The sequence below is a fragment of the Macaca fascicularis genome, chromosome 17 (genome assembly GCF_037993035.2).
Source record: "Macaca fascicularis isolate 582-1 chromosome 17, T2T-MFA8v1.1".
NCBI lineage: Eukaryota > Metazoa > Chordata > Mammalia > Primates > Cercopithecidae > Macaca > Macaca fascicularis.
Window position 1 is genome coordinate 89,495,953 of NC_088391.1, and position 27,983 is coordinate 89,523,935.

Consider the following 27,983-nt stretch of genomic DNA (forward strand, 5'->3'; position numbering starts at 1 on the left):
AACAAATCTCCATCACTAGATGGACCAAACGTTCACCTGTTGCATCCTGCCTTTGGGCAGCTGAGTAGCTGGGGTAAATCTCTCTGTGTGGCCCGCTGGCTATAGGCTTCAGGTCACTATTCTGCCTGTCTGTCTGTCTGTCTCTCTCCCTATTTCTCTTGTTTCAGAAATGGGTTCTTGCTATGTTGCCCAGGCTGGTCTCAAATGCTTGGCCTCAAGCTATCCACCCGCCTTGGCCTCCCAAAGTGCTGGGATTACAGGCGTGAGCAGCCACGCCGGGCCAGGGTCACCAGTCTCAAATGGACCCTAACTCTGCCTGCAGACACCTCTGCTGCTCTACGTGGTCATTCTTCCCAGGCTCTTTACCGCCCAGCACTCCCACTTCCGCCCGTCTCTCTCAGCCGTGACCTTCACTCCTGCTCTCCCAAGAACAGAATCCATCAGAAGAGAGATCGTTCTGAATCTCACTACCATGTCTGTAAACCTATCAATGTTAGACCGGGCTCAGTGGCTCACGCTGGTAATCCCAGCACTTTGGGAGGCAGGTGGATCATGAGGTCAGGAGATCAAGACCATCCTGGCTAACACAGTGAAACCCAGTCTCTACTAAAAATACAAAAAATTAGCCAGGTGTGGTGGTGGGAGCCTGTAGTCCCAGCTACTCAGGAGGCTGAGGCAGGAGAATGGAGTGAACCCAGAGGTGAAGCTTGCAGTGAGCCGAGATCGTGCCACGGCACTCCAGCCTGGGCAACAGAGCGAGACTACCCACCTCCCCCTCCAAAAAAACAAAAAACAAAAAACCTATTGACATTGGTCCAAACCCTCTCTTGTTGTTATAAAGGGGATGTGCCCTTTCTCACATCTGAGTCCGCTTCCTCCACCGCCCCCTTCTCAGTGACCTCATGCTATCTCTGGTTGCCTATCACTTCTATATCTTAAGTTTCTCATTTTGACTCAGTCTTTCCAATCACCATTTAAACATGCTCATGCCTCTTCCATTTTAAAAGAAACAAAAACAGCCTGGGCACAGTGGCTCACACCTGTAATCCCAACACTTTGGGAGGCCGAGGTGGGTGGATCACGAGGTCAGGAGTTCAAGAGCAGCCTGGCCAAGATGGTGAAACCCCGTCTCTACTAAAAATACAAAAATTAGCTGGGCGTGGTGGTGGGCACTTGTAATCCCAGCTACTCAGGAGGCTGAGGTGGAGAATTGCTTGAACCCAGGAGGCGGAGGTTACAGTGAGCTGAGATCATGCCACTGCACTCTAGCCTGGGCAACAGAGCGAGACTCCATCTCAAAAAAGAGAAAAAAGAAAAACAATCCTTCCTCCACCTCACATACCTCTCCAGCTACCATCGCAGTATCTCTTTCCCTCCACAGACAAATTTCCTGGAAATGTGTTCCATTCCTTTACCTTATCCTCCCTTCTCAGACCCCTCCAACCTGGTGCACACCCCCACCACTCCTCAGAAACCATGTAACCATATTCAATTCACCAATAATCTAGGCAGATATAGTTCATGGGCAATTTGCAGCCCTTTGTCTTTTCACCACCGCACCTGACATGGTTGGCTATGCTGGCTTCTGGAAGCAATCTCTTCCATTGACATTTGTATTATAATGTTCTCCTGGTTGCCTCTGACCTTTGAGGTTTCTCCTTCTTAGCATCCCCAGTGGGCTTAATAAGTATCACGCATCCTTTATTTTATTTGTTATTTTATTTTATTTTAGTTTATTTTTTGAGACACAGTCTCACTCTGTCACCCAGGCTAGAGTGCAGTGGTGCTATCTCGGCTCACAGCAATCTCTGCCTTCCGGGTTCAAGTGATTCTCCTGCCTCAGCCTCCCAAGTAGCTGGGATTACAGCTACACACCACAACGCCTGGCTAATTTTTTGCATTTTTAGTAGAGATGGGGGTTTCACCATGTTTCCCAGGCTGGTCTCGAACTCTTGATCTCAAGTTATCTTCCTGCTTCAGCCTCCCAAAGTGCTGAGATTATAGGCGTGAGCCACCACGTCCAGCCTTATCCATCCTTTAAATACTAGAAGCCCTGAAGGGCCAGTTCCAGGTTCTCTCATCCTCTTGCTCCTCTTTACTCCCTTGGGTCTACTATACCATTTGTTTTACCTAATGATTTCCAGCGTACATCTCTAGCCCTCTCTCCTGAGCTCAAGACCTAGAAATCCAACATCTCCCTGCCTGCTCCATTTGGATGTTTCCTAAGCTCAGGAACTCCCCCTAGAAACTCACTTCTCCTCTTGTTCCCAACATCGACTAATCAGACCACACAATCCCTCTTGCTCAAAAACATGGGACCCATCCTTGGTGATCCTTGGGTCCCCTCCTCCTGGTCAGTCAGGGAGTCCTCAGATCCATCCATTTCCTCCATCTGTGCTGTTACCATCCTACCCGAAACCCTTGCTACTCGGTGTGGTTCAGCACTAGGAACATCATTATTTACCTGGGGGCTTGTTAGAAATATGGTGGCTCAGGCCAAGCGTGGTGGCTCATGCCTGTAATCCCAGCACTTTGGGGAGGCCGAGGTGGGAGGATCACTTGAGGTCAGGAGTTCAAGACCAGCCTGGCCAACATGGTGAAACCCTGTTTCCACTAAAAATACAAAAATTAGCCGGGCATGGTGGAGGGCGCCTGTAATTGCAGCTACTTGGAAGGCTGAGGCAGGAGAATCTCTTGAACCTGGGAAGCAGAGGTTGCAGTGAGCCGAGATCACGCCATTGCACTCCAGACTGGATAACAGAGACTCCACCTCAAAAACAAACAAACAAACAAACAAAACCCAACCAAACAAACAAAATGCAATGTCTCAGATGCATCCCAGACACTGATTCTATTAATCAGAATTTACATTTCATGCAACTGCAGGTCATTTACATGCACTTGTAGGTTAGAGAGCATCTCTCTAAACCACTGTTCTCTCTCTCCTGGTCTCCCTGCTTCACTCTTGCCCCTGCCAGTAGACTCTCCACCCAGCCAACCAAATCATGCCTCTCACATACTAAAAGCCCTTCAGTGGCCTCCCATTTTTCTCAGAATAAAGTCTATTCTACCTAGTCTTCCTTTAATAAGCTAGTGATTGAAGATACTGTTGTCTTTTGTCTTTCATCTTTACTAAATCTCTTTTGAGACAAAAAAAACTGACAGCTTTAATTTTTAAAAAGGACCTTAAACCAAGAAATATTTTATTTAATTTTGTTCTTTTTTGTGCAAATGTTACATTTGCTTTGCAAAAGGACTATTTCTCAGTTCGTACCATTATTTCATATGAGAAATGCATACAAAAAGCCCTTAATTATTAAAGAAGTTGTTGTCTTTGGAAAACCCAATAAATCATGCTCTGAAAGCTCCAGAGAAACCCCTTGGATAGATGGGATTAAAATCTGAATGTTTTCATGCATGGAAAATAAAACTCTTTCTAATTTTATTTTTGTATCAGGAAGACAGTGCCCTGGACATGATGGCCACTTCTTTAAAAGAACAGCATCTGATGTGCCCAAATACGTCAAAAACAGGCTCAGCCTTCTGTTTCAATTCCCAGGTCAAAAGCCAGTGTGGAAAAAGGTTTTGTTGTCACTGGTAACCTATGTTCTAGGAAAACAAAGGCACTCTGTTGAGTCCAAAACTCAATTTTTAAAAATGTCTCTTTCATTAGTTCAAATGCAAAGGAAAAGTTTGGGAGTAGAAATATTTTATAAAGCTACAGAATTCCATCCCAAATATAAAATTCAATGCGGATTCTCTTCAAAAGCTTTCTATACGTTGTAATTTGCAGTGGGATTGGGGGAACTGCTGGTAGACCTTCATGAAGTATGTCTGGAATGTTGAATGACATCCTTAGGCACCGCTGTTTTCAGGCAGCAGAGCCCAAGATACTGCCAGCAGGCTGCAGAAGAGCATCTCCAGAATGGCATTGATCCCTCCACATCACTGGGGGGCCAGCATCAGTGCCCTCATAGGGCAGTGTCTTCTTGCCAGGGAGGGCCACAAGCAAAGGCAAGATTTTCTTTTTTTTTTTAGAGACAGCATCTCAGCCTGTCACCCAAGCTAGATGCAGTGGTGTGATCATAGCTCACTGCAGCCTCAAACTCCTGGCCTCAAGTGATCCTCCCACCTCAGCCTCCCAAGTAGCTGGGACTATAGGCGTGCACCACCACACCCTGCTGATTTTTATTTTTTGTAGAGATGGGGTCTCACTATGTCACCCAGGTTGGTCTTGAACTCCTGGCCTCGAGTGATCTTCTGCCCTCGGCCTCTCATAGTGCTGGAGTTATAAGTGTGAGCCACCACACCCAGCCAAAGGCAAGATTTTCTAGGGACAACTTCAGGAGAGATGACAGTAGCTTCTGCAAAGTAGGAACCAAAGAATCTGAAATCTGTGATGGGTTTGAAGGGACAGAACTTGAGGGGAGAGGAAGAGAAGAATAAAAAATAATCAAACAACACAGGGAAGGAAGCCAGTCAGAAGGACCACATAGTATGTAATTCCACCCATAGGAAAAATCCAGAGTAGACAGAGCCATAAAGACAGAAAAGAGATTCGTGGTTACCTAGGGCTAGGGGGAAAGGATGGAGGAGTTTAGGGTTGATAGCTAAAGGGTACAGGGTTTCTTTTTGGCATAATGAAAATATCCTAAGTTTTATAATGGCGATGGTTGCACCACTCTGGGAATATACTAAAAGGTAATGAATTGTACACTTGAAGTGGAGGAATTGTATGGGATGTGAATTGTGTCTCAATAAACCTGTTAAAAAGTAAAATTAAATAAAAAGAAAAATTTAAAAATACCCCCCTTAAAAAAGGCAAGAAAGAAGGTTTTAAAGATTTTGAACAGTTATTTCTTGTGATGCATATACAGCTATTTCTCAATTTTTTTCCCCAAGTCAGTTATCAACCATTGGCTTCCTGCTATATAACATGAAGATTTAACTTCTTACACACAATCCCCCCACAGCCCCCTTGCACACATACACTTTGTCCTCCTACCATCCCCTCATTATAGCTGTATTGTAATTTTTGGTAAGATCAATATTCAGCTTTGATGACGCTCACATTTATATCTCCAGCAGAATTCTTTCTGCACTCTGGACCATATCCAGGTGCTTACTAAACATCTATACTTTAATACTAATAAGCATCTCAACCTTCATTTTCCAAAACAGAGCTCTCAATCCTCCCTCCAACACCTGTTCCTCCCATTGCCTTTTCCATCTCAGTAAATGGCAAGGCCATTTTCCCAGTGGCTCAAGTCAAAATCCCTAGGACTATCTTTGATTTCGCTCTTATTCTCCCATCCATATCTGATCAGAGAGCAAATCCATTTGGCTCTACCTTTAACACACATCCAGAATCTGACACCTTCTCACCACCTCCTTGATAACCCCTTAGTCCAAGATGCCATTGTCTCTCTCCTGAATAGCGACAGCCATGGCCTTCCAGTTAGTTTTCTTGCTTCTATCCTCGGTCCCATCGAGTCTAGTTTCAACAGAGTTATCCAGTTACAGTAAAGGTCAGACCATGCCACTCCTCTGCTCCAAAGCCTCCAGTGGCTCCCATTGCACTAGGAGAGCACAGGCCAGAGCCTCACAAAAGCCTGCCAGGCCCTGCATGATCCAGCCTCGGCCAACTCTCTGACCTCTTCTCTGGCTGATTTGTTCTCCGGCTCACTCTGCTCTAGCCATATCTGCCTCATTGCTGTTCCTCAAACACTCAGTGCACCAGGCATGCCGCTGCCTCCAAGCCTAGGAGAGACCCTTACCTAATATCCTCCTTTGATATCCACAGGTTTTGTTCTCGCACTTTGTTTTTTTTTGAGATGGAGTCTTGCTCTGTCGCCCAGGCTAGAGTACAGTGGAGGGATCTTGTCTCACTGCAACCTCCACCTACTGGGTTCAAGTGATTCTCCTGCCTCAGCCTACCACGTAGCTGGGATTACAGGCACTCGCCACCACGCCTGGCTAACTTTTGTATTTTTGGTAGAGACGGGGTTTCACCATGTTGGCTAGACTGGTCTCAAACTCCTGACTTCAGATGATTTGCCTGCCTCAGCCTCCCAAAGTGCTGGGATTACAGGTGTGAGACACTGCGCCCGGTCTGTTCTGGAGCCTTCTGACTAAATTGTTACCTTCTTAGTGAGGCTTTCACTGGCCACCATATCTAAAACTTGTAACCTCTCCCATTCCTAACACTCTCAATGCCCCCTCCCTGCTTTATCTTACTTTGAAAAAACTCATCACCATCTCATATAGTATATACATATTTTTTATGTTTTTATTTGTGTTTATTATGTATGCAAAGAGTCTTCAAAAAGTTCATGGAAAACGCATATTGTGAAAAAACTATGCGTGGATTTCAATACTATTTTTTGCATCAAAATAAAACTCATTCTAACTTGGTATAACCTGGTTAAACAGGATCTAGTTTAAAGCACTAAAGATAAGACATCAGTTTGAAAAGAGCCCAGACTGGATTAAGAAAATGTGGCACGTACACACCATGGAATACTATGCAGCCATAAAAAAGGATGAGTTCATGTCCTTTGTAGGGACATGAATGAAGCTGGAAACCATCATTCTGAGCAAACTATGGCAAGGACAGAAAACCAAACACTGCATGTTCTCACTCATAGGTGGGAACTGAACAATAAGATCACTTGGACACAGGATGGGGAACATCACACAGCAGGGCCTGTCGTAGGGTGGGGGAGGGGGCAGCGATAGCATTAGGAGATATACCTAATGTAAATGATGAGTTAATGGGTGCAGCACACCAACATGGCACATGTATACATATGTAACAAACCTGCACATTGTGCACATGTACCCTAGAACTTAAAGTATAATAAAAATAAAATAATAGTAAAAGCTTTAAAAAAAAAAAAAGAAAAGACCCCTATCAGAGCAACATGAATTCTGCTACAACTGAAGCAAGAACAAACATAAAATTTATGGTGACACTTAGGTGGAAGAAGGGTGATGTTTTATGAAAAGTTTATGGGGACAATGCCGCCAAAGAAATCTCCAGTTTACAAGTGGCTAACTCGTTTTAAGAAGGGATGAGAAGATCTTAAAGATGAAGCCTGCAGTGACAGACTATCCATGTTCATTTTTGAGGGGAAAAAAGTCATCTTGGTCCGGCGCAGTGGCTCACGCCTGTAATCCCAGCACTTCGGGAGGCCAAGGCGGGTGGATCACGAGGTCAGGAGATTGAGACCTTCCTGGCTAACACGGTGAAACCCCATTTCTACTAAAAATACAAAAAATTAGCCAGGTGTGGTGGCGGGTGCCTGTAGTGCCAGCTATTTGGGAGGCTGAGGCAGGAGAATCGCTCGAACCCAGGAGGCGGAGGCTGCAGCGAGTCAAGATCGCGCCACTGCACTTTAGCCTGGATGACAGAGCAAGACTCTGTCTCAAACAAACAAACAAACAAACAAAAATCTTGTGTCCTAATTGAAGAGGACTGATGATTAACAGTAGAAATAATAGCCAACATCATAGACATCTCAACTTTCCATTCATTCATTTATTTATATCAGTATGGACTTATGGATCCCTGTTTTATTCGATAGCGATAATCCTTTACTACCATTATTTGTTTCAATTTTAGAATTAACCCAGATTTGTCAGTGGAAGCCCATTCAAGCTGGTTTCTATGTTCTTTTGACCTCTTTCCGTTATTGTTTGTTATTTCCATATCTTCTGGTACAAGATGGTTCGGCTCATGTAGTATTTTCTCTGCTCCAGCACCGGAATCAGCCATTTCTCCAAAGAGCTCTGATTCTTTACGTGGCAAGTTGTATTCAGGAGTAAGAATCCCGGCACTAGGTGTGTTCGTTGTTACTGGGTGTCACTGATCCCAGGAGCTTTCAGCGACAGAGCCAAGGAATGTGTGTGTGTGTGTGCGCGCGCGTGCGTGCATGCTTGTGTATGTGTGTGTAAATGTTCACATTCACTCATTTACATTTATACTTTTGTTTGTTTGTTTTGAGACAGAGTCTCACTCTGTTGCCCAGGCTGGAGTGCAGTGGTGCAATTGTGGCTTACCGCAACCTCTGCCTTTTGGGTTCAAGCGATTTTCCTTCCTCAGCCTCTGGAGTAGCTGGGATTACAGGAGTGTGCCACTACTGCCTGGCTAATTTTTGTATTTTTGGTAGAGACAGGGTTTCACCATGTGGACCAGGCTCGTCTTGAACCTCTGACCTCAAATGATCCACCCACCTTGGCTTCCCAAAGTGCTGAGATTACAGGCATGAGCCACTGCGCCTGGCCCATTTATATTTCTTTATGTATCTAACTACATATATTAAAAACCATGAGTGCACACCAATCAGTATCTCCAATTCCAAACCAACAATACAGGGTCCATTCTAGTTTTCCCCTTCATATATATATACACACACACATATATATATATATATACACACACGTATGTAGATGTTTTGCTCTGTTGTCCAGGATGGAGTGCAAGGACATGATCTTGGCTCACTGCAACCTCCGCCTCCCAGGTTCAAGTGATTCCCCTGCCTCAGACTCCTTAGTACTGGGATTACAGGCACCTGCCACCACAGTCAGGTATTTGTGTATTCTTAGTAAAGACAGGGTTTCACCATGTTGGCCAGGCTGGTCTCGAACTTCTGACCTCAGGTGATCCATCCACCTCAGACTCCCAAAGGGCTAGGATTACAGGTGTGAGTCACCATGCCTGGCCCTGGCTCCCATTTTCTTCTGTATTTTCACTTATTTGATCAATTTCCCTGTATGTAACTGTTACGGACTGAATGTGTTCCCTTCCTCCCCAATTAATACGCAAATTAATTACATCCAATGTGATTTATTTGGAAACAGGCCTTTGGGAGGTAATTAGGATTAGACGAGATAATGAGAATGGCCCCTCATGATGAGATTAGTAAGCAGAGACTCCAGAGAGCTTGAATGCAACTCCCCATCCCTACGCACCATGTGAGGACTCAACCAGAAGGCAGCCGTCTGCAAGCCAGGAAGAGAGGCCTCCCAGGGAATTTAATCCACCAGCTCCTTGGTCTTGGACTTCCCAGCCTCCAGAATGAGGAAGAAACAAATTTCTGTTGTTTAAGCCCCGCTGTCTATGATATTTTGTGATGGCAGCCTGTATTAGTCTGTTTTCAAGCTGCTGACAAACACATCCCCAAGACTGGGAAGAAAAAGCGGTTTAACTGGACTTCCTTACAGTTCTACATGACTGGGGAGGCCCCAGAATCACAGTGGGAGGTGAAAGGCACTTCTTACATGAAGGCGGCAAGAGCAAATGAGGAAGATGCGAAAGCAGTAACTCTTGATAAACCCATCAGATCTCGTGAGACTTATTCACTACCATGAGAACAGCATGGGGGAAACCACCCCCATGATTCAAATTAACTCCCACTGGGTCCCTCCCACAACATGTGGGAATGATGGGAGTACAATTCAAGGTGAGATTTGGGTGGGGACACAGAGCCAAACTGTATCACAGCCTGCCCCTCTCAGCTGCCCTGCCTGACACACTCTTCAGCACACTGGGCACCAACACCCTGCACCTGGCCAGGCTCCCGCCCCTCACCCCCACCAATACACAGACACTCCCCTCACCCTGCTGAGGTGGTCACTGCCATCGTTGCCCTGTGTACTGACACCTTCCCCATAAGACCGCCATTCTTGTCCACTGGTTAGAACTCCCAGAATGGAATTCTCCACTCCTTGGTCTTACCGGAATATGCTTGGCTGTCAGGGTCTGGGAATCAAGTGTGGGAGTGCACCGTTCAGTGTGAAATGTCCAAGCAATATCCCTGCCCTCAGCTGAGCCCGAAGTTCCTCAGTTCAGGAGAGCTCAGAAGGCTCCTGAACTCCTCAGAGGCAGCCTCTGTCTTTCGCTAAGGAGAGAGGCTGGAGTCTGGGGCTCTAAGTGCTTCTTAAACAACAGTGCAGCCTGTCCTGCCACACCAGCAGCCAGGAAAACCTGAGCCTCCTAAGGGGCACCCAAATCAGCTTACTTCCTAGGGTTCCCCTACCACCAACTGAAACGTCAGCTTTTTTTCTTCTGTTGAGTCAATTGCCGCTTGGTTATCTGCATGCCAGCTAGGTTTTTCTTTATTCCCTCCTGCCCCGAACCATTACCTCTTTAATTTTTCCTTTGTTCTTGTGGGTATATAACTTAAAAAAAAAATCCCTTTGCTGGCCGGGTGTGGTGGCTCATGCCTATAATCCCAGCACTTTGGGAAGCCGAGGTGGGTGGATCATTCAAAGTCAGGAGTTTGAGACCAGCCTGGCCAACATGGTGAAACCCCGTCTCTTCTAAAAATACAAAAATTAGCCGGGTGTGGTGGAGCATGCCAGCCAAAATGTAAGGCTCTTACATTTTGTCAGCTGAGGCTCTCAGGAACCTACCTCTGTCTTTTCCCCTAGAAGAGATGGTTCGGTATTCGCTAGTTCAGTGCTCAGGTGACTTTATAGGACATAACTGCCATGAATAACAAGAATCAAGCCAGGTGTGGTGGCTCACACCTGTAATCCCAACACTTTGGGAGGCCAAGATGGGTGGATCACAAGGTCAGGAGTTCAAGACCAGCCTGGCCAAGATGGTGAAACCCCGTCTCTACTAAAAATACAAAAATTAGCTGGGTGTGGTGGTGGGTGCCTGTAATCCCAGCTACTTGGGAGGCTGAGGCAGGAAAATTGCTTGAACCCGGGAGGCAAAGTTTGCAGTGAGCCAAGATTGTGCCACTGCACTCCAGCCTGGGCAACAGAGCGAGACTCCATCTCAAAAAAAAAAAAAAAAGAAAGAAAGAAAAAAAAGAATTAACTGTACATGTTTCACATTTTCGAATGTTTATTTCATTAATTCATTCATTCACTGATTTTTTTTTGTTTCAACACCTTTATTAAGGGATAACTGGCATACGCTAAAGACATATTGAAAGTGTAAAGTTGGCTAAGTTTTGACATATGTATATACCTGTGAAACCATCGCTGCAATCAAGATAATGAGCACAGCTTCCATCCCCAATGGTTTCCTCAAGCCTATCTGCAATCCCTGCGCCAGGCAACCACTGATCTGGCCCTGTCGCTATAGATTAGTGTGTATTTTCTAACACAAACCAATTTATGTTTTAGATTCCTAAGTGTCTAACTGCATTTGGATTTCTAACTAATGCAGAGGAGGAGATACTTGGGAGACGGTGTTGTAAACCAAGCCAGGAGTGCATGGCGTTGGCTGCACGGGCTGGCAGCAGTTGAGGGAGACATGCAGTACAGACGGGAAGATCATTGCCCTTGGAATGCTGTGGCAACAGATGTAGTCAAACTGGCCCAGCAGTATCTTGGATTCCTTATCGTTCGGATTCCTAATTCCGCTCAGGTGTCAGATAGTATGTACTCTTTCTTCCTGGCTTCATTTGCTTAGCATCACTATTGTGGGATTCACCCATGTTGTTGTATGTAGAGATATAGTTCATCCTTTTTTAATGCAAGCAGTATTTCATTATATGAATATATGAATTTTTTTTTTTTTTTTGAGACAGAGTTTTGCTCTTGTTGCCTAGGCTGGAGTGCAACGGCATGATCTCAGCTCACCGCGACCTCCGCCTCCTGGGTTCAAGCAATTCCCCTGCCTCAGCCTCCCACGTAGCTGGGATTACAGGCATGGACCACCATGCCCGGCTAATTTTTTATTTTTAGTAGAGATGGGGTTTCTCCATGTTGGTCAGGCTGGTCTCGAACTCCCGATCTCGAATGATCCACCAGTCTCAGCCTCCCAAAATACTGGGATTATAGGTATGAGCCACTGCGCCTGGCCTGAAAATTTGATAATTAATTTATTGTTGATGGATTTCAGGGTTGTTTCCAGTTTTGGCTATTACAAATAAAGCTGGTGTAAATATTCATGACAAGTCTGTGTATGGACACAGGCTGTCATTTGTTTTGGTAAACATCTAGGAGTAAAATAGCTGGATCATATGCTGTATGTGCATTTAACATTTCAAAACATAGAACATTTGTTTTCCAAATGGCTGTAATTTTTTACAATCCCACCAGCAGTGTATGAGAGTTCCAGTTGCTCCATATTCTCACCAACATTTGCTATGGTCATTTACTTTCGTTTTTTATTTTTATTTTTTTGAGATGGAGTCTCACTCTGTCACCCAGGCTGGAGGGCAGGGGTGCGTTCTTGGCTCACTGCAACCTCCGCCTCCCAGGCTCAAGTGATTCTCTTGCCTCAGCCTCCCAAGTAGCTGGGATTAAAGGTGCGTGTCACGCCCAGCTAATTTTTGTATTTTTAGTAGATATGGGGTTTTGCCATGTTGGCCAGGCTGGTCTGGAACTCCTAACTTCAAGTGATCCACCCACCTCAGCCTCCCAAAGTACTGGGATTACAGGCGTGAGCCACCGAGCACGGCCAAGTATTTTTAATTTTAGCAATTCTAACAGATGTGTAATGGTATTGCTTTGTGGTTTTGTCTTACATTTCCCTGAGGACTAAAAATAGCACCTTTTCATGTGTTTACTTGCCATTCATATATCTTCTTTGAATATAAGATAAGGTGTCTTTTCAAATCTTTTGTCTATTTTTAAATTGATTTTGTAATTTTCTTACTATAGTATTTTGAGAGTGCTTTTATCTCCTGGATACAAGTCCTATGTCAAACAGATTGTTTGCAAATATTTCTTCCTGGTCTATGACTGGTGTTCTCATTTACTTAATACAGTCTTTCAAAGAGCAGAAGTTTCTAATTTTGGCAAAATCCAATTTATATTTTTTTCTCTTATGGATCATGTATTTGGTGTCATACCTTAAGAATCTTTACTTTACCTAAATTCATGAAGATTTTCTTCTATAAGTTTTAAGTTTAGTATGTTTCATACAGGTCTACAATCCATTTTGAGTTAATTTTTGTAAATGGTTCAATGAATCATTGTATCAAGGTTCATTTCACTTGCATATTAATATCCAATTTTTTTCCAACACTATTTCTTGAAAACCCTACCGTTTTTTCTCTAAATTGTCTGATTTTTTAATCATTTTTATTTCATAAAATCATAAATGGGGTTTTGTAACCCAAAGTTGAAATGTTTATTCTTCATAGCTTCAGAATTTGATGAGCAACTCTAGACTATGCTTTCCAAACCAGTCTTCTTGGCTATTTTTCAAACTTCTGAGATCTAGCATTAAACTGCTTGATTCTAAATGTATGATTTTAGATAACTATTCTCCATTGTTGACAAGAGTTTTCTGAAAACAGTCTATCAAATATAAAGAATGGTTTCTAAGAATCAGTAGTGACTTAAGAAATATTAAACACTTATCAATAAATCAGTTACTCATTTTAAAAATAACAGAACCAGTGCTGTTCTCTGTCATAAAAGAGAACACGTAAAATTAAATTGTTTTTATAGATTTGGTAATCTTTTATTCCCCACACAGGCCTTCAATCCTACTTAAAGACCTTTGATGCACAGTAACCATCAGGATTTACTGAGTAAAATCCCAGGTATTAACCACGGCCCTAAAATGTGCTATTCCAAAGAGAAAGAGGTTTGTTGATGGAATTTTTTTTTTTTTTTTTGAAGATGGAGTCTCGCTCTGTTGCCCAGGCTGGAGTGCAGTGGCACGATCTCAGCTCACTGCAACCTCCAACTCCCTGGTTCAAGCGATTCTCCCCTCTCAGCCTCCCAAGTAGCTGGGGTTACAGGTGTTTGCCACCAAGCCCAGCTAATTTTTATATTTTTAGTAGAGATAGGGTTTCACCACATTGGCCAGGCTGGTCTCGAACTCCTGACCTCTAGTGATCCACCCACCTTGGCCCCCAAAGTGCTGGGATTACAGGTGTGAGCCACCACACCAGCCAGATGAAAATATTTTTAAAATCAACTTTGCGTATAACATGGCATACTGCCCACCAAACAAAAAAGAAAATCTAAATCTTCTTCCTTTTATAGCAGTGCCCACCTTTACTCCGAAGATTACAACGTATTCACCTTTTATGCTTGTTTGTTTTTTTGACTGCCTAATCTAATATTTAACTTTTAAAAATTCTGCATTTCAATGTAGTAAGAGTTATTTTTCAAATGATCTTCACAGTCTGGAACACAGACACCAGAGCAACACTCTCAAGTCACACTGTTTGACCATAATGAAGAGAAGAAAATGGACTGATATCTGAAGATCTGTATTCCTTCTGCTCTGAAGGTAAGGAAGTTTTTAACATGGGAGCAACACAGAACTTCATTCCTCTGGAGCTCCTTTCAATGCAGAATGCGGCCGGGCGTGGTGGCTCACGCCTGTAATCCCAGCACTTTGGGAGGCCGAGGTGGGTAGATCACAAGGTCAGGGGTTCGAGACCAGCCTGACCAACGTGGTGAAACCCCGTGTCTACTAAAAATACAAAAACTAGCCGGACATGGTGGCGGGCGCCTGTAATCCCAGCAACTCAGGAGGGTGAGGCAGGAGAATCACTTGAACCTGAGAGATGGAGGTTGCAGTGAGCCGAGATCGCGCCACTGCACTCCAGCCTGAGCGACAGAGCGAGACTCTGTCTCAAAAACAACAACAACGAAACAAACAAACAAACAAAAACCCCACAGAATCCTTCAATTCAACAAGTAAATATCCTATTCTTAAAAAGTAAAGTTTGGTCACTAAGAAGGACTGAACAAAAATTATTCCCCTCCCCCCAAACACAACTAGAGCAGCTGTAATCAGGCCCCCTTCTCCCCACAAAAACAGGGAAGTTGTCGGGGCTGAAGACTTTAAGTGTGACATTTCAGTTCCTAAAACATCGCTGCTGCTTGCTCAAAGTTCTACGTCTATGTATTTCCTTCTCCAATATGTCCCCATGCATAAGTTTATTTCCATACATACCAACATGCACATATGTGCACTCACACATGCACACACAGACACACATACACACCTTCTCTCAAGTCAGACACTTGTGTTTGTTGATAAATCATGAGGATTATGGACTAGGTGTGTATAGGGTTTCATAGGTGCTTTGTAAACATCAGAGTCACTTGGGTCCTTTTCTTTAAAAGCCTAAAATCCAATTATGCCACAAAAGACCACTGCTTTGCCACACGCTGGTCACAGCTGCATACTGATGAAGGGAAGAGAAAAAGTCCTCAGAACTGATGTTTAAGTAGGAAGGCAAAGAGACAATCTCAGACAATCTGATGTGCCAGGGAAGAAAGTTTAATGCGCTGTCCACAGGACCAAACTTCAATACTAAATCAGGATCAGGAGAACCATTTGAACTAAGTAAACTGCCTAACATAGCTACATCCAAATCTGTGGGGGTCGCTTTTGCTTCTGGGCTACTGACTGGCAAACGTCCTGAGTAGCTCTCAGAATATCTGCTTTTCCGTCTACTGGGGACGGCACCTTCACTGCCAAATGGCAATTTAGAACTTCATCATCTTTGTCGTTACTATTTGCAAACTCTGGTGAGTATTTTGAACAATCTAGGCCCAGAATTTTTGCTGTTGTTTTAAAATTTCATCCATCAATCTGGAATTACTTCTTTTGAAAAGGTTGGTGGTTGTAGACGCGAATGTAGGAGGTGGCCACAGCCATACACCACACCACGAGGCGTGCAACGTCCGAGAAACTGGGCTCTTGCTCCACCATGGTATCACCAGGCCCATGTGCACATCTAAATTGTTTTCTGAATCTTCGTTGAAAATCAGTTGTTCAGATAGGTGTGGTCTATTTCTGGGCACTCTATTCTGCTCCTTTGGTCTATTTGTCCATCTTTATACCAATCCCACATTGTCTTGATGACTGCAGGATTTAATAAGTCTTGAAATCCAGTCGTAACAGCCTTCCAACTTTGTCAAAGTTGCTTTGGCTATTCAAGGTCCTTTGCATTTCTATATGGATTTCAAAAGTGGCTTGTCGGCTGGGGTGGTGGCTCAAGCCTGTAATCCAGCACTTTATAAACATCACTTTGTAAACCGCCAACGCAGGTGGATCACATAAGGCCAGGAGTTCAAGAGCAGCCTGGGCAACATGGTGAAACCCTATCTCTACTAAAAATACAAAAATTAGCCTGGTGCGGTGGTGCATGCCGATAGTCCCAGCTACTCAGGAGGCTGAGGCAGGAGAATCGCTCGAATCTGGGAGGCGGAGGTTGCAGTGGCAGAGATCGCACCACCGCACTCCAGATTGGGTGACTGAGTGAGACTCCGTCTCAAAAAAAAAAAAAAAAAAAAGAAAAGAAAAAGCGGCTTGTCAAGTTCTGTGAAAAAGCCTGCTGGAATTTTGATTGGGATTGCACAGAAGGATGCATTTCTGAGCGTTTCTGAGAGATGCATCTTCAAAGGTAGGACAGGGGCTAGCTCCTATTTAACAGTGGCAAACCCTGGGGAACTAATCCAGTGCTCCCTTGACTGGCATTTTGGGGACATCTTTTGTATAACCAGCTCACACCCAAATCAGGACACAGCCAGCCTCCCCGCCCTGCTCTTTGGCCAGGTTCACATTTCTGTCTCACTGAATCTGCATAGGAGAACAGAGGCATCTGCAGCTCACGAGCTGCTCATTTGCTGGTTAAGTGGGAGCCCCACTGTCCCCACCCCACACAGCAGTGACATGAGGGATGGTGAGATTTCTGAACCAGTAAATCCAATTGGCCCCTGGCTGGTCTGTTACTGAGGTATACAAGCCTAATGCCTAGTAGTTTTCTGGATGGAATAGAAAGGTTAAAACTCTACTTAAAACATCAAGCATAGGCCGGGTGCAGTGGCTCACACGTGTAACCCCAGCACTTTGGGAGGCTGAGGCGGGCAGATTACCTGAGGTCAGGAGTTTGAGACCAGCCTGGCCAACATAGTGAAACCCCATCTCTATTAAAAATACAGAAATTAGCCGGGCATGGTGGTGCACACCTATAGTCCCAGCTACTTGGGAGGCTGAGACAGGAGAATCACTTGAACCCGGGAGGCAGAAGTTGCAGTGAGCTGAGATCATGTCACTACACTCTAGCCTGGGTGACAGAGTGAGACTCTGTCTCAAAAAAAAAAAAAAAAAAAAAGCATGAAACAACACTGCCTTTATCTATTAAGCTTACAGCATTTTCCAAAGAAGACATTTTTTCATCCTGGTAGACAGAAATCCCTGCTATTTCTCTGAGATGGGACAAGAACGCTAGACTACTTTTTAAAATCCAGTCTAAATTCTCTAATGCAAATCCAGCTATGATTTCTTTCTTCTTTCTTTTCTCTTCTCTTTTCTTTCCTTTCTTTTTTCTTTCCTTTCTTTCCTTCCTTTCCTTTCTTTTCCTTTCTTTTCTTTCTCTCTTTCTCTCTTTCTATCTCTCTCTCTCTCTTTCTTTCTTCTCTTTCTTTCAGCCAGAGTTTCCACGCTTGTCCAGGCTGGAGTGCAATGTTGCCATCTCAGCTCACTGCAACCTTCACCTCCCTGGTTGAAGCGATTCTGCTGCCTCAGCCTCCCGAGTAGCTGGGATTACAGGTGCCCGCCACCACGCCCAGCTAATTTTTTTGTATTTTAGTAGAAATGGGATTTTACCATGTTAGCCAGGCTGGTCTTGAACTCCTGACCTCTGGTCATCCTCCTGCTTCGGCCTCCCAAAGTGCTGGGATTATAGGTGTGAGCCACCGCGCCCAGCCTGTCTATGATTTCTTAACAAGGACAAGAGGGGGAAACCTGTTCATTTTCCTAAACTACTCTCTGTCTACACAATCCCTCCTTGGTCCCTCACACGAAGCACTTACGGTCTATCCAAGGTCCTGACTTGGGGAGCTGACAGGATGCTCCAGAAAGAGACAGAGACGTATCGTCAGGACCACTCTTCAGATGCCTCAAAACCTGTTTCTGTTTGCAAATGACCCTGGGTCTAACTATCATGGCATTTTTGATCCTCCTATTGTTCTATTAATCCACAGTAATCGTCTTAATGTGTGAAATCCAAACTTGTTATGTAGGAAGTGCTGTTGCTGGGAATTGAGAAATAGAATTTTTTGGATCACAAAAGCAGCATGGAGAGGATTTATGGAAAAGTTGCTGTAAGCTGCTGTGGTTACAGTTTAGGAAGTGTGGTTATTCGAATAATCATTTTGAGCCTATTTTTTCTCTTAAATACTGGGAAGAGGATTAGGGCCAGTATCGCCTTCTGCTGAGGTTGTTAGCTCTCCTCCCTCACCGGCCAGCGAAGGAGGGCCTCCAAAGGAAGCCTCCGCCCTGGGTATCTAGGTGGTTAAGCTATTTCTTGGTACCAGCCTTACTCTTCATGAATCTTCTCTTTATTCATTCAGTTCCCTGGGGATTCCATCTGATTTCCTTTCCTCTTCACATCTTTTATTAATTATCTACCCCGTAAAGTTCTTCTTCCAAAACCAATTCCAAAGTGGAAAGAATTTGTCAGTTTCTCTTCTTGCTGTCCCTTATTCTCTTATTCACAAATATTTACTGAACACCTATGATGTGTTCATCAATGTTTGAGTCAGACTCCATCTCTGTCCTGGTGAAAATGACAAGAGTGAGGCAGACAGGTACTAAACGAGCAGACAACAATATGTACTTGAACGGAAGATGCATGGTATTCTAGATTTTAATATTTCTGAAATTGAAATGCATCTTATAGGTGATGATGAGAGGGAGGGAGGGAAGGAGAGAGGGAAGGATTAAGAGAGAGAGAGAGAGAGAGAGAGAAACCTCCAAGTTAGAGGAGAGCAGTGTAATATAGTTATTCTTTAACACTTTTAGGTTTTACCTCTGCCATTTGACTGAATGCATCTAAATGATTTGCTGAAGCTGCTGTCTTATGTTGCATTCCTCCCAGAGGCAGAGCCTGGGACAAGGGCTTGCATATGGGTGTTTGTTTGGACTAGTGATCCTAGAGAACAGAAGTAAGGGATTATGCAATGTGGAGGAGGGGAAGCCAATGTCAGGTGCGTGATGAGTCAGTTGGCACATGGGCAAGTGGGGTGCAATCCTTCTGGAGCCTTCTGATGGGCCATGTAGAACAGGCTCTAGAATTGCCCACCCTAGAGGTAGAAGGGGAAGCATTTATCCACCAGCTTTACGTTTCCACAGGCATGGGTACCACACTGCAGAGCTGGAGAAGTCTAGCTATGTGAGGCAGCTGAGGTGAGGTGCCTTCAGATTACACCTGCTGCTGGGCCAATGCTTGGAGACAGTGGTGAACTGAGAAGAGGAGATGCAGCAGAAACAATGTTTGATACAGGCCAGGTGTGGTGGCTCACACCTGTAACCTCAGCACTTTGGAAAGTCAAGGTGGGCGGATCATCTGAGGTCAGGAGTTCAAGACCAGCCTGCCCAACATGGTAAAACCCCATCTCTACTAAAATACAAAAATTAACTGGGCATGGTGGCATGTGCCTGTAGTTCCAGCTACTAGTGAGGCTGAGGCAGGAGAATTGCTTGAACCTGAGAGGCAGAGGTTGTAGTGAGCTGAGATAATGCCACTGCACTCCAGCCTGGGTGACAGAGGGAGACCCTGCCTTAAAAAAACAAAAAAAAGTTTAGTACAATTGCTATTTTTTTCTCCTATTTGCTAAGAATGTTCATAGCAGCTTTATTCACAATAGCCCCAACCTGGAAACAATCCTGAAGTTCATCAACAAGAGAATGCATAAACAAATTGTGGTATATCTGTCCACTGAAATCCTGCTCAGCCACAAAGAAGAATGGACGACTGATACATGCAACAACATGAGATAGGGTCTTGCTATGTTGCCCAAGCTGGTATTAAACTCCTGGCCTCAAGTGATCCTCCAGCTTCAGCCTCCCAAAGTGCTGCGATTACAGGCATAAGTCACTGTACCCGGCCTACAAGATTCCACTTACATAAGTTAAAGAACAGGCAGGCTGGACATGGTGGCTCACACCTGTAATCCCAGCACTTTGGGAGGCTGAGGTGGGCAGGTCACTTGAGCTCAGGAGTTCAAGACCAGCCTGGGCAACACGGCAAAACCCCATCTCTAATATCTCTAATAGAAAAATTAGCTAGGCATAGTGGCGTGCACCTGTAGTCCCAGCTACTTGGGAGGCTGAGGTTGGGGCATTGCTTGAGTCCAGGAAGTTGAGGCTGCAGTGAGCCAAGATTGCACCACTGCACTCCAGCCTGGGTAACAGAGGAAAACCTTGTTTAAAAAAAAAAAAAAAAAAAAAAAAGAGCTGGCCAGGCATGGTGGCTAATGCTTGTAATCCCAGAACTTTGGGATGCCAAGGTGGGTGAATCATCTGAGGTCGGGAGTTCAAGACCAGCCTGGCCAACATGGCGAAACCCTACTAAAAATACAAAATACAATCTCTACTAAAAATACAAAAATTTGCTGGGCATGGTGGTGTGCACCTATAGTCCTAGCTACTCAGGAGGCTGAGGCAGGAGAATTGCTTGAACTGAGGGGACAGAGGTTGCAGTGAGCTGAGATTGTATCACTGCATGCATTCCAGCCTGGGCAATACAGCAAGACTCCATCTCAAAAAAAAAAAAAAAAAAAAGAGCAGGCAAAGCTAATCCATTGAAGGGGAGGTGATTAGAGCAGTGGCTGTCTCTGGTAGAGTACAGGGATTAACTGCAAAGAAGTATGAGAGAACTTTCTGAGATGATAGGAATTGCCCATATTTTAATAAGTATGTGGACTGTATGGTTTATGCACTCATCAAAACTCATTGAATTGTATGCTCTCTTTATTTCTTTATATATATATATATATAGAGAGAGAGAGCGTATATATAAAAAATTGTATGTGCGCTCTGTCTCTTTCTATATATGTGTGTGTAAATTTTACCTTAGAAAAAGAGCTATGGCCGGGCGCGGTGGCTCACGCCTGTAATCCCAGCACTTTGGGAGGCCGAGGCAGGCGGATCACGAGGTCAGGAGATCGAGACCACGGTGAAACCCCGTTTCTACTAAAAATACAAAAAATTAGCCGGGCGCGGTGGCGGGCGCCTGTAGTCCCAGCTACTCAGGAGGCTGAGGCAGGAGAATGGCGTGAACCCGGGAGGCGGAGCTTGCAGTGAGCCGAGATGCGGCCACTGCACTCCAGCCTGGGCGACAGAGCGAGACTCCGTCTCAAAAAAAAAAAAAAAAAAAAGAAAAAGAGCTATAAAGAAATAGTTAACTCTAGGTAGTAGACGCACTTCTCGCATGGTAAAACTTACCACTGGAAGTATTTTCTGTGTCCTCAAGTCTGTAGCAGATGATAATGAGAACTACGCTTCTTGCTCTTGTAAAAGGGCATTATAAATATGGACAGAGCGAGATGGGCGGATCACAAGATCAGGAGATCGAGACCATCCTGGCTAACACGGTGAAACCACGTCTCTACTAAAAAATACAAAAAAACTAGCCGGGCGAGGTGGCGGCGCCTGTAGTCCCAGCTACTCAGGAGGCTGAGGCAGGAGAATGGCGTAAACCTGGGAGGCGGAGCTTGCAGTGAGCTGAGATCCGGCCACTGCACTCCAGCTTGGGTGACAGAGCGAGACTCCGTCTCAAAAAAAAAAAAAAAAAATAAATAAATAAATAAATAAATAAATACGGACAGAGTGAAGACTAGAATGTACCCTGTGGTGTTGGATGTATCCATGTGAACTCATGGTTTTCTATGGATTAATAGAGATAGAGACGGACCCACGTATATATGTTTATGTGTGTTTGCACACACATGTGCACACACACACACACCATTTCCTAGCTCTATCTGCTGAAAGGGCCTAGAAGCAATGACACACTAGGAAGAATGAGCATGCTTAGAACTGGGATCTTGGTTTCTAAATGCCATTCTCTACTAAGATAAACCAGGGCTCTTTTTAGAAATGGCTGGCTCTAGGGCTGGGGCAGGGGAAGTACAAAATGACCCTGAAACATGTTAGATAGACAGTAGCTCCAAGGCTGATGGAGAGTATCAAAAAGACAGTGGAACCAGCTTGAAGGAGTCCCCAGTGGTCAAACATGGGGGCAACCTGAGCATAAAAATAAACAGTGATAGTAATGGAAATTAGTAGTCACGGAACTGATGATGAACTAAATTAAGAGTATTCATCACTAAACTAAGAGTATTCATCAATAAAATGAAGCAGGACTGGAGTAGCAGCAATTGGAGACAGCATCATTAATGTCCAGATAAACAGCATCCTTTCCCCGAACTGCAGGATCCCAACAATCCAAGGATGCACAAGGGCAGCCAAGTCACCAAGAACTTCAAGCTGCCAGTCAGACTTCGGCAAAGTACCCGGCTTAGAATCCGCCAGGCGTGGTGACTCACGCCTGTAATCCCAGCATTTTGGGAGGCTGAGGCAGGTGGATCATGAGGTCAAGAGTTTGAAACCAGCCTGGCCAACATCGTGAAAGCCCATCTCTACCAAAAATATAGAAAATTAGCCGGTCATGGTGGCGCACACCTGTAGTCCCAGTTACTCCAGAGGCTGAGGCAGGAGAATTGCTTGAACCCTGGAGGTGGAGGTTGCAGGGAGCTGAGATCACACCATTGAACTCCAGCCCGGGCAACAGTGGAAGATTTCGTCTCAAAAAAAAAAAAAAAAAAAAAAGAATCCTCTGTGTTAATTCTAGTCACTTCTAACCCTAGTACCAGTAACTGTAGCATGCTTAGTAGCTGTGGAAGGTATGAATCTTGACTCACAAACTCAAAGTGTACATAAAGTATCAATTTCTTTGTTTTCATTATATCAAACTAAATCTTTCAACTCCTCAGCCTCCTAGGCTGGGAGAAAATTACATTGTCATTGGTGTTAAGGTCTCTTCTCTTCCCAGCTCGCAGCAGAAGTTGGACATTCTCTGTGGTGCCTAAAACAGGCAAGACACCATCCTGTGTTTTGTGTTCTCTTTATCTTCACTCTCTCTCTCTCTCTTTTTTTTTTTTTTTTTTTTTAGATGGGGTCCCTTTTTGTTGCCCAGACTGGAGTAAAGGCTCACCGCAGCCTTGACCTCCCGGGCTGAGGCAATCCTCCCACCTCAGCCTCTTGAGTAGCTGGGACTAGAGGTGCATGCCACCATGTCCAACTAATTTTATTTTATTTTATTTTACTTTTATTTTGACAAGGAGTCTCAGTCTGTTGCCCAGGCTGGAGTGCAGTGGTACAATCTCGGTTCACTGCAACTTCTTCCTCCTGGATTCAAGCGATTCTCTTACCTCAGCCTCCCGAGTAGCTGGGATGACAGGCGCGCACCACCATGCCTGGCTAATTTTTGTATTTTTAGTAGAGATGGGGTTTCATCATGTTGGCCAGGCTGGTCTCGAACTCCTGACCTCCTGCTTCTGCCTCCCAAAGTGTTGGGATTACAGTCGTGAGCCACCATATCCAGCCTTATCTTCATTTTTTATACCCGCCAAGGTTTCTTTCAGTCTGGTTGGTCTCTGCTTCCTTGAGGCCGGGAGCCTTGTGGTTGGGGCCCTGCTCATCAAGTCAGCCTTTCTGAAATCTTCACAACCTGGGAGAAGCAGAGAGCAGAGCCCACTGGCTGGAAGAAATCCCTCCTGCTGCCTTTTGTTGCCTCTAAGGCAAAATGCTTCTCTCTCATTGGTGTCCTCAAAAGAGGAGCACATTATCTTCTTTGTGAACTCCAATTTAGAAAAATAAAGCCCAGGGAAAAAGCATTTTAAAAGCAATTTCACCTTATCAAAGTAGCCCCAATTTCCTCTGAGGCACAGGGTTAGTGGGGGACATGGGGGAGCACACAGGTCATGTCTATTTTGGGATGGAGAGGAGAAGCGTTGGAAAAATTATTCCAAGAAATGGCCCTGTCACATAGATCATAAGTGATCCTGGCTGTTTGTAAAGTGAAAACATATGGCTTGCGCATTAATCATGGAGAAGAATTGAGAGAGGGCTGGGTGCAGTGGATCATGCCTATAATCCCAGTGCTTTGGAAGGCCGCGGTGGGAGGATCAATTGAGGCCCAGAGGTCAAGACCAGCCTGGGCAACATAGCGAGACCCTGCCTCCACAAAAAATAAAATAAAAACCAGCCTAGCATGGTGGCTCACATCTGTAGTCGCAGCTACTCAGGAGGCTGAGATGGAAGGATTGCTTGAGCTCAGTCGTTCAAGGTTTCTGTGAACTATGATCATGCCACTGCACTGCAGCCTGGGTAACAGAGTGAAACCCTGTCTCTCATAACAATAATAATAATACTAAAGAGAGGATATGAGTTTTTAAATCAGTTTTAGGTCCTTTAGGGGAACTTTGTGGTCCACTGATGAGCCCCAATCTTTCTTTGAGAATCCTGATCTGGTCCTTTCCTCTATTCATGGAAGATACGCATCACAACATCCCTCCCACGGCCGTCACCCAAGCTCCTGCTTGAACAGGTCTGGGCACAGAAACAGCTGCCTCCCAGGCCCTTTCTAAACAGCTCCCATTGAAGGCAGCTTCTGCCTCTTTAACATCTATTCACTGATCCAGCTTTCACCCTTCGGAGCTTTCCTGAGTTTGTCTAGTTTTCTAGCAGTGGTTCCAGAGATGATTTTAAAGTTTTTACAGGACTCTGGGGGTATAATCTGCTTGGGCCTGGAGTCTTAAACTCATTTAAAACATCTATTTTTTATTTATTTATATATTTATTTGAGACAAGGTCTTGCTCAGGCTGGAGTGCACTGGTGTTATCTCGGTTCCCTGCAACCTCCGCCTCCCAGGTTCAAGCAATTCTCGTGTCTCAGCCTCCCACTCAGAGTAGCTGGGACTGTAGACGCGTGCCACCACACCCAGCTTATTTTTGTATTTTTTGTAGAGACAGGGTTTCACCATGTTGGCCAGGATGGTCTCGATCTCAAGTGATCTGTCCACCTCAGCCTCCCAAAGTGTTGGGATTACAGGCGTGAGCCACTGCGCCTGACCTCATTTAAAACATCTAGATCTTGTCTTGTGAACTCTATCTAGGACTTTATGCCCTCTTAAGGATGTGTGTTCTCTTCATTCTAGTTGGAACACTTTTATTTTAAAAAATTAAATTGAAATGAAATAGTTCTACTTTTTTTCTCTCATTGCCTAACTTTATTCTCGTTATACAAACAGTGGAAGTTTCTACTCACGTAAATTCCTGGAAGAGCTAGATTGTTAGACTCTGGGTCCCACTTTTGTATTCCCAAGAGGGAGAATCTATTGGCCTGCTTTAAAGCTTGGAAGTCTTTTACAAAAATAGAGAAAAGATGGCCAAGAGAAGAAAAAGCCAATAAATCCAACACCCAGACCCCTTCATTGATAATGGATAAATAGAAGTGTAATCATGTATACCAAACATTCCACTGGCGGGCTGGGCGTGGAGGCTCATGCCTGTAATCCCAACACTTTGGGAGGCTGAGGTGGGCAGATCACCTGAAGTCAGGAGTTCGAGACCAGCCTGGCCAACATGGTGAAACCCTGTCTCCACTAAAAATACAAAAATTAGCTGGGCATGGTGGTGGGCGCCTGTAATCCCAGGTACTCAAAAGGCTGAGGCAGGAGAATTGCTTGAACCCAGGAGGCGGAGGTTGCAGTGAGCTGAGATCGTGCCACTGCACTCCAGCCTGGGCAACAAGAGTGAAACTCCATCTCAAAGAAAAAAAAAAAAAAAAAGAAACTGCCTTTTCCACTTAACAATATACCTGCTAAGGCTCGCTTTCCCACACTCACCACTGAACATGATCCCCAGGCGTGAGCAGTGAGTAACCTCTTCATTCTTCTTCTTATTCAAATACATCTATTTTTATAAGCTCTTGAATATTTGTTCTTTGGGTTCTCAGGATTATTTGTTCAGTTCTATAACCATTGTTTACTTGATTCTGTGTGCCTCCTTCTGTCTGTGTACACCATGGTTTATCATCTGTCCTTGGTGGTGTCACCCATGCATGACCCTGCTGTCTTTAGATATCTTCCCATTTCTTTTTCAAAAAAGAGCATCGCTTGTCATTTTGTTATAGATTCTTCAGAATTTTGCTTTTGTGAAGCCTTTGTGTCTCTTGAGCCAACTAAGCTTTGGAGTGGAGTGAGATCTATTTCTTTTCCCTGGACTTTTTTTTTTTTTTTTTTGAGACGGAGTCTCGCTCTGTCGCCCAGGCTGGAGGGCAGTGGCACCATCTCTGCTCACTGCAAGCTCCGCCTCCCAGGTTCACGCCATTCTCCTGCCTCAGCCTCCCGAGTAGCTGGGACTATAGGCGCCCACCACCGCGCCCGGCTAGTTTTTGTATTTTTTAGTAGAGATGGGGTTTGACCGTGTTCGCCAGGATGATCTTGATCTCCTGACCTCGTGATCCACCCGCCTTGGCCTCCCAAAGTGCTGGGATTACAGGCGTGAGCCACCGCGCCCGGCTGGACTTTTTTATTTATTTATTTATTTTTCAGATGGAGTTTCACTCTTGTTGCCCAGCCTGGAGTGCAATGGTGAGATCTTGGCTCACCTCAACCTCCGCCTCCCAGGTTCAAGCGATTCTCCTACCTCAGCCTCCCGAGTAGCTGGGCTTACAGGCATGCGCCACCATGCCAGGCTAATGTTTTGCATTTTTAGTAGAGATGGGGTTTCTCCATGTTGGCCAGGCTGGTCTCAAACTCCCGACCTCAGGTTATCTGCCCGCCTTGGTCTCCCAAAGTGTTGAGATTACAGGCGTGAGCCACTATGGACATTTTTGACCACCCCTCCCATGGACATTTTTGACATCTGCTTCGCTGAACCCAGAACAGGGGATCCAATTCCAAGTGGGCCAGGCCAGTCCTATTCTGGTGCTTTCTGAGAATCTGTTGTTTTGCCCATTCCTCTGCCCAGATATAGCAACACACACACACACATACACACACACGCACACACACTGAAACCCTGCACTCGATGGCTCAATGGTTGCCTAGCGACTACCGTTGGCTTCTTGGTCACAGTAGGGTGTTGAACTGGGGCAAAGACATCTGGTTCAAATCAAGCCAATAGATTTTCTTTCCTGGGAATATGTACCTTGACTCAGAGTCTATCAGTTTATCTCTTCAAGGAATTTACATGAGAAACCTCATCTCTACTAAAAACACAAAAATTAACTGGGCGTGGTGGTGGAGGTTGCAGTGAGCCAAGATTGCACCAGTGCACTCCAGCCTGGGCAAAAAAAAAAAGAGACTCCGTCTCAAAAAAAAAAAAAAAAGGCAAGCAAGCCCAGATGCATGCAGGTAGCAGAGGAAGTTGGTTTTCAGAGACAGAGGAGAACAAAGCAGATGCAGAGAAGGAAGCAGGGTTGCCCTAGCAGACAGAGCTGCTGCCCTGCCCAGATCTCCTCGGCTCTCATTCACCAGCTCTGTGCATGCTCACAGCCCAGTTCCTGCAAACTCTGTCATTCATGGCCCTCGCCAGTGACTTTCTGAAGATTGCCTTTGGGTGTTGCAGGCATCCCACCCATATGGAGAGCGAGAAGCCCCCAGGAGTTTTCTCTTCTCCCCATTACTTCCAGCCCCACTCCTACCCATGGCTGTGACCCTCAGCTGGCTCATGTGCAAGTGAAAAGGTCCAGCTCCATTGCTTGAGTCAGCACACACCCTGAGGTCCCATTGACACTCCGGAGCTCCCCATTCCCACACCCCTTCACCAGTTTCCCCTGGGAGCATCTCACTTCCACCCGAATCCCTGGCGTTTAGGAGAACAGATGTGAAACCAGGCGGCCCAGAGGAACGGAGGGAGCGCCCTGGGCCTGAGGATTGCTAGTTCTTGTCCAGGTCCCTTGGGAGACCCAAAGCTCTTCCAGTTTGTGGCTTCTATGACATATTCCTCAATCTTCAACCAGCTTCCTATTTGGGTTAAATTTCAACCAGCCCATTTCTGAAAACCTTGCTGCAGGCACCCAGCATTCCCTCAGGGCTAGCATCATCTCATCTCCCAAAGGTCTTGGTCTTTCACTGCAACCACTGATTTCCAATTGCCCAGCATCTGGGAGATAAAATTATCAGCAAGGCAAGTTTAGAATTTATCAGATGCTTTTCCTGGAAAGTGGTTTTCAGTAGGATTTCTA

The 27,983-nt window shown here is 45.0% G+C and overlaps 1 pseudogene; it reads right to left on the reverse strand.

Moving 5' to 3' along the window:
* Positions 1-15,053: 15,053 nt before the first annotated feature.
* LOC102118795 (dehydrodolichyl diphosphate synthase complex subunit NUS1 pseudogene) lies at positions 15,054-27,444 on the reverse strand (annotated as a pseudogene).
* Between the last annotated feature and the right edge of the window lie 539 nt (positions 27,445-27,983).